The 8,092-nt window shown below is 41.1% G+C and overlaps 1 non-coding gene across 1 annotated transcript; it reads right to left on the bottom strand.

The window, feature by feature from the left end:
* Positions 1 to 4,585: 4,585 nt before the first annotated feature.
* TRNAD-GUC lies at positions 4,586 to 4,657 on the bottom strand. The gene has a single exon. It is a non-coding gene; the product is annotated as a tRNA-Asp (tRNA).
* Between the last annotated feature and the right edge of the window lie 3,435 nt (positions 4,658 to 8,092).

An 8,092-nucleotide genomic window follows, 5' to 3' on the forward strand; every position in this document is an offset into this window, starting at 1 on the left:
TGTTTTTGTTTTGTAAATAAGTTCATTTGTAACTTTTTTTTTAGATTCCACAGAGAGGTGATATCATATGATATGACTTTTCCTTTATCTGACTTACTTCAATTAGTATGATCATATCTAGGTCCACCATGTTGCTGCAAATGACATTATTTCGTTATTTTTTATTGGCAGAGTGGTATTTCATTGTGTGTGTGTGCCTCATCTTCTTTGTCCATTCCTCTGTCCGTGGACATTTAGGTTGCTTCCATGTCTCAGCTTGTAAATAGTGCTGCGTTGAGCACTGGGGTGAGTGTAGCTTTTCAAATTATGGCTTTCTCTGAATATATGCCAGGAGTAGGATGCTGGATCATATGGTAGTTCTATTTTTAATTTGTTTGTTTTCAGGTTTTTTAAAGAATCTCCATAAAAATTTAAGTTATCCATAGTGGCTACACCAAGTTACATTCCCACCAACAGTGTAGGAAGGTACAGGGACCACTTTAAAGGTGCAAAGAAGCATAACAAAAAATCTGATAGACAAAGTAGATTTCTGAAGAAATATTTAATCCAAAAGAAGACAAGATAGGAAGAAGAGAGAAGCAAACACATACCAGAGGACAAAGAAAAGAACAAATAATAAAATGGTAGACTTATATCTAACCAAATCAATAACTACATTAAAAGTTAATAGTCTACAACACTTCAATTAAAAGCGGAAATTGTCAGAACAGATAAAAATGCCTGTTTCAACTGTACCCTGTCTACAAGACACACGAGAACAGTGACTATTATCAGAGATAAAAAGGGTAATAAGTATCACCAGGAAGGTATAGCAATCATACATAACAGAGTTTCAAAGAGTTTTCATGAAGGAAAAACAGAGTGACAGAATTCAAAGAAATACAGAAATCTGCTATCATAATTAGATATTTTTAACACCTTTTCAGCCAAGACAAAATAATCATAAAAGATAGAGAAGATTTGAACGCTGCTATCAACTATCTTGTAAAGCATCTGCCTATAATGCAGGAGACCCGGGTTTGATCCCTGGGTTGGGAAGATTCCCTGGAGAAGGAAATGGCGACCCACTCCAGTACTCTTGCCTGGAAAATCCCACGGACGGAGGAGCCTGGTGGGCTACAGTCCATGGGGTTGCAAAGAGTTGGACACGACTGAGCGACCTCACTTTTACTTTCACTTTTCATCAACTATCTCTGTCTTCCCAGGTGGTACAGTGGTCAAGAATCCGCCTGTCAGTGCAGCAGATGGAAAAGACTCAGGTTCAATCCTTGGGTCCAGAAGAATTGCCTGGAGAAGGAAATGGCAACCCACTCCAGTACTCTTGCCTGGAAAATCCCATGGACAGAGGATCCTGGCGGGCTACAGTCCATGGGGCTGCAAAGAGTTGGACACTACTGAGCATGCGCGCGCGCGCGCGCACACACACACACACACACACACCCCCCCCAACTATCTTGATCTAATTGATATTTACAGAACAGTGTACTCAACAAAATGCACATTATCTTCATGTTCAAGTGCCCCTGATGTATTCACCAATGATCATGTGCTAAGCCGTAAAACAATTCTCAGTAAATTTAAAGTGGCTAAAGCTGGGACCTCCCTGGTGGTTCAGTGGTTAAGACTCAGTGCTTCCACTGTAGGGGGCACAGGTTCCAACCCTACTGGGGGAACTAAGATCCTGAAAACTGTGTGGTGCAGCCAAAATAAAAGATAAAATGAAATAAAATGGCTAAAATCATACAGAGAATGTTACCTGACCACAATGAAATTATGAGTCAGTAATAATAATGTATATAGAAAAATGCCAAATACTTGGAACTTAAATAGCACAGATCTAAATAATTAGTGGGCTTCCCAGGTGGTGCTAGTGGTAAAGAACCTGCCTGCAGATGCAGGAGATGTAAGAGATGCAGGATTCAATCCCTGCATCAGAAAGATCCCCTGGAAGAGGGCATTTCAACTCACTCCAGTATTCTTGCTTGGAAAATCCCCATAGACAGAGGAGCCTGGCAGGCTACAGTTCATAGGGGGACAAAGAGTTGTGCATGACTGAAGCAACTTAGCATGCACACAAATAATTAATACAAAAAGCCTCAGCAAATATTAGAAAGTATTTTAACTGATTGATTATAAAAATAAAATATACAAGCTTTGTGAGATCAGACAAAACAGTTCTTAGAGATATATTTATAGCTTTAAAACCAAATGGCAAAAAAAAGACTTAGGTTTCACTTTCAGAAGCTAGAAAAATAAGAGCAAAATAAACCTAAAGTAAATGATGGGAAGGAAGTAAGAAAGAGGACAGAAGTTATAAAAGAGAGAGCAGATAAACAAATTTAACAAAGCCAAAACTGGCTATTTGAAAAGATCAACAGAAATAACCCCCAGCTGTACTACTTCCCCCCTCCACCCCCTGCAAAAAGAGAAGACAAACTACCAACATTAGAAATAAAAGAAAGGATATCACTACAAATGTGGAAATTCAACAAGTCTCTTTCATAATCCTAGCAACCTTTTAAAAATGACAACCTGATTCTAAAATTTATATGGAGGACCTATTGATAGACTACCCAAACTGAAAGAAAAAGGAGCTGAAGGACAAGATAAGAAGGACTCCTGCTACTTGATTTCAAGACCTACTATAAAGTTATAGTAGTCAAGGCTCTATATCAAGATTCTATTATAAGGATCAACAAATAGGTTAATGGAACATAATAGGAAGTTCAGAAATATAATATTTAATTTTTGACAGAGGTATTAAAGCAGTCTAACAGAGCAAGGAGACTCTTCATTGAATTATGCTGGAACAACTAGATATGTGTAATTTAAAAAAAACTCAAACATTAGCTTACATACAAAAATTATTTGAGGTGGAGCATAGACCTACATGTAGAAACTAAAACTATAAAGCTTCTCTAGGAGAATATCTTTTGTGACTAGTTGATAAACAAAGATTTTTTTTTTTTTTAAGACAGGAAAATGCAGGCCATAGACTGGGAGATGTTCTTTGTAAAGAAAGCATTTATCTAACAAAGGATTGGTATTTGGGATTTAGAAAGGTCTCCTGTAAGTCAAGAGTACAAAAGACAAACAACCCACTAAAAAATGTCAAAAATTTGAAGAGACGCTTCACAAAGGATGTGAGATGAATGTCCAGTAAGCACTTGATAGCGTGCTCCATGTCATTAATTATCAGTGCGTGCATGCTAAGTCGCTTCAGTCGTGTCCAACTCTTTGTGACCCTATGGATGGTAGCCCTCCAGGCTCCTCTGTCCATGGGATTCTCCAGGCAAAACTACTGGAGTGGGTTGCCATTTCCTTCTCCAGGGGATCTTCCCTATCCAAAGACTGAACCTGTGTCTCTTGCATCTCCTGCATTGGCAGGTGGATTCTTTACCACTAGCTCCACCTTGTTCAGTTTTTCAGTCGTGTCTGACTCTTTGCAACCCCATGGACTGCAGCAAGCCAGGCTTCCCTGTCCATCAGCAACTCCCGGAACTTGCTCAAACTCGTGTCCATCGAGTCAGTGATGCCATCCAACCATCTCATCCTCTGTCATTCCCTTCTCCTGCCTTCAATCTTTCCCAGCATCAGGGTCTTTTCCAATGAGTCAGCTCTTCGCTTCAGGTGGCCAAAGTATTGGACCTTCAGCTTCAGCATCAGGCCTTCCAATGAATACTCAGGGTTGATTTCCTTTAGGATTGACTGGTTTGATCTCCATGCTGTCCAAGGGACTCTCAAGAATCTTCTCCAGCACCACAGTTTGAAGGCATCAGTTCTTCGGTGCTCAGCTTTTTTATTGTCCAATTCTCGCATTCGTACATGACTATTGGAAAAACCATAGCTTTGACTATACGGACTTTTGTAAGTAAAGTAGTGTCTCTGCTTTTTAATACTGTGTCTAGGTTTGTTATTGCTTTTCTTCCAAGGAGCAAGTGTCTTTTAATTTCATGGCTGCAGTCACCATCCACAGTGATTTTGAATCCCAAGAAAATAGTCTGTCACAGTTTCCATTGTTTTCCTATCTATTTGCCATGAAGTGGTGGGACTGGATGCCATCATCTTCATTTTTTGAATGTTGAGTTTTAAGCCAGATTTTTCACTTTCCTCTTTCACCTTCATCAAGCGACTCTTTAGTTCCCTCGTCCTGTCTGCTTCTGCCTTAAGGGTGGTATCATCTGCATATCTGAGGTTATAGGTATTTTTCCAGGGAATCTTGATCCCAGCTTGTGCTTCATCTAGCTTAGCATTTCACATGATGTACTCTGCATATAAGTTCCATGTCTGGTTCTAACTGTTGCTTCTTGACCTGCATACACGTTTGCAGGAGGCAGGTAAGGTGGTCTGGGATTCCCATCTCTTTAAGAATTTTCCACAGTTTGTTGTGATCTACATAGTCAAAGCCTTTAGCATAGTCAGTGAAGCAGAAGTAGATGTTTTTCTGGAATTCCCTTGCTTTTTCAATGATCCAACGTATGTGGGCAATTTGATCTCTGGTTCCTCTGCCTTTTCTAAATCCAGCTTGTACATCTGGAAGTACATTTGGAAGCTCCATCTGGGAAGCCCTAAAACGGTGTGTTGCCTCCCCATCGGGGACTCAAACCCCGGTCTCCTGCATGACAGGCAGGGATAATCACCACTATACTAACAAGGATGGCTTAGTTATCAGAGAAATGCAAATTAAAACTACAGTGAGGGGACTTCCTGGTGGTCCAGTGGTTAATAAGACTTCGCTTTCCAATGCAGGGGGTTCAGGTTCGATCCCTGGTCCAGGAGCAAATTCAATTAAGACTTTAAAAATGATCCACATTAAAAAAAATCTTTAAGAAAAAAAACACCACCACAGTGAGATATCACTACACACCCACCATAACAGCTTAAATGCGAAAGGCAAACACCGTCAAATGTCAGCAAAGTACTGAACCGGTATTAACTTTCCTGTCTTGTTGCTGGGAGTCTAAAGTCATACAGCCACTTTGAAATGAAGGTATGGCAGTTTCACATGAAGCTAAACATACCCCAACAACCCAGCAATTTTGGTTTTAGGTTATTTACCCAAGAGAAATAAAAGCATATGTCCAACAGAAAGACTAGTATGAGAGTGGTAATAGCGTTTTTCTTTATAAAGCCCCAAACTGGAAGCATCCCAGATATCAATCAACATGAGCATGGATAAACAAATTGTGGTACATTCATGCGATGAAAAGGAACAAACTACTTATTCATGCAACACCATGAATGAATTTCAGAAACATTATGCCAAGTGAAAGAAGCCTTAGACAAAAGAGTCCATACTATGTCATTTCATTTATATGAAGTTCTAAAGCTGGCAAAACTAATCTTTGATGGAAAAAAAAAGGAGAATACAAGACTGTAGTGGGGAATTGGGAAGAGGCACAAGGGAACTTTCTGGATGATAACAACAGTTCAGATTTTGTTAGAGATTTGGATTACACAGGTGTATGCATTTCTCAAACACAGTGAATTATATACTGTTACTATGAATGCATTTCTCTTCATGTAAGTCTTCCCTCAAAGGAAACCCCATAAATAAACAGTAAACTTTGGTCAATGACACATATTCTGAAATGCTAGGGAAAGTGCAACTTGCTTTGAAATGCATCCAGTCATATGTATATAGATGTTCACTATATAATAATTGCAGTTTCCTATGTTTGTAGTATTTGAAAATAAACTGTTGGGGGAAAAGTGAATACTAGATAATGTCCAAGTGCGTTTGTAGTAGCACTGTTTGCAGTGGCCCCCAGTGGAAATAACATCTCTGTCCATCAGCAATAGAGAGGATAAATAAATTGCATTATAATCATTAAAATGGAACAGTCTACAGCAATGAAAAATAAAAGATATATAACTATATGCACCAGTATGACTGAACCTCACAAATACAATGACGAGTGAAAGAAGGCAGATACTAAAGGGTACGCCCATGTTGATAATATACAAAAACAGGCAAAACTAGTCCATGCTGTTCAAAGTCAGGATAGTGACTGCCCTGGGGTGGAGTCACGACTGGAAAAGAATCCAAGGGCAGCTGCTAAATTGCCTGACTTGAGTGCTGGTTATATGGGTGTATGTGAAAAGTTAGCAGGTAGTAGACATTTATCTCTACATCTATTATTACTTCAATAAAAGAGTTCGAGAAAAAAAATTGTTAGACCTCACTGCTCTTAAAATAGGTTCCTCAGCCCCACCCCACCCCTGGGAATTCTTTGCCAGCCATTTTCCTCCCATTTCTCTTCTCCCAGCTCCCGGCCTCTGACACACCTATCTCCCTCACCTGCTAGGTGAGAACTCAGTGCGGAGGAATTTAGTTCTCAACCTCTACCCTGTTCTAGGCTCCAGGACAGAGTCAGCTAGAAAAGGCTCACAAAAGACTTTACCTAAACTAAAGAGCTGTACAGCTCCAAGATAAATTCCTTTGCTTCCTGATGGCAACAACAACAAAATTGCTGCAGGCATTCTTTAAAAACAAATTGTCTTCCCTTTACGTGGGTGTCTGTGTCTTCCCTTGCTGCCACCTTTAGTTTATCCCTCTTACTATTCCCCCCCCTCCGCTTTTTTTAGAGATTTCTTTTTTTATGTGGACCATTTTAAAGTCTTTATTGAATTTGTTACAATATTGCTGCTTTTTTTTTTTTTTTTTTAGTGTTTTGATTTTTTTGACTACAAGGCATGTGGGATCTTAGCTCTCCGACCAGGGATCAAACCCACACCCCCTGCATTTGAAGGCAAAGTCTTAACCACTGGACCTTCAGGGAAGTCCCACCCCTCTCTTTCACTTCAGTTGTGTTGGAATCTTTGCGACCCTTTGGACTGTAGCCCGCCAGGCTCCTCTGTCCATGGGACTCTCCAGGTAAGAACACTGGAGTGGGTTGCCATGCCCTCCTCCAGGGGATCTTCCCGACTCAGGGATCAAACTCACATCTCATTTGCCTCCTGCATTGGCAGAAAGATTCTTTACTGCTAGTGCTCCCTGGGAAGCCCTTTTAAAGAGAGGGAGTAGCTTGCTCCTTTCACCAAATCTGTGAAGCAATGACTTGCCTCAGAGATTGTTCTGTTGTTTCAGCTCAGGCCCAAGATTCCCCTGGCTTAGGTAAGTCAACCCCACCAAAAGTTAGAGGTGAGGTTAGAGGTGGGGGGAATGGGTTAATGGATGATGGGGGGAGGAGAGGAGAAGAGGGAGGTGGGGAGAAGAGTAGGGGACAGAAGCACAGTGGGGTGAGGATCCAACTCTGCTCTTCTCACCCTTGTGATTGGTTGAGAAGTCTAGATGAATGCACATCTAAACAAAACAAAACTATTCAATTAAACATTTCTTATTTTGCTCGGATGGATGAATTTCTCTCATCACTTAACGGATCAGAAGCTTTTGCCAGTTGATCTTTCCCTCTTCCTTGAAAGACTCCTCTAGGTGGCATCTTATCTCCCTGTCTGTTCCTTCTTCGTCTCCTGCCGACTTTCTCTTCATCTTTGACCTCTAAATGTTTGAGCACCCCAGGGCATGGTCCTTACACCCTACCTATTTAGTTACTTTCACTCTCTGTGACTCCACTCAATTTCGTGGCTTAAAAAAATACTATCCACACCCTAATGACTTCCACATTTGTGTGTCTAGCCAGATCGCTCCCTTGAATGCCGGAACTGTTTTAACTGCCTGTTCACCTAGATCTCTAATAGGCATCTGACATTTATCATACCCAGTACTGAGCTCCTGCTTTCCCTCCTCCAAACCTGTTCCTCCCACAGAGAGCTCAGTAAATGGCAACTCCATTCTTCCAGATGCTTGGGCCAGAAACTTGGGTGTCATTCCCGACTCCTCCCTTTCTCTCACCTCCCACTTCCAATCTGTCAGGAAGTCCTGCTGACTTCAGTGCAGAAGACATCCAGTCTCTGACTGCTCTCACCACCTTCGTTCCATTCGAGCCTCCAGCATTCCTCACCTGGATTATCAACAGCCTCCCAACCTCGTCCCCCATCAGCCTGATTTCAATACAGCAGCCAGGGTGATTCTGTTAAAATGCACGTCTGCTTGAAATACTCCATCAGCTTCCTGACTCACTCAGAGTGA

The sequence above is a fragment of the Bubalus bubalis genome, chromosome 18, assembly GCF_019923935.1.
Source record: "Bubalus bubalis isolate 160015118507 breed Murrah chromosome 18, NDDB_SH_1, whole genome shotgun sequence".
NCBI classification, from domain to species: domain Eukaryota; kingdom Metazoa; phylum Chordata; class Mammalia; order Artiodactyla; family Bovidae; genus Bubalus; species Bubalus bubalis.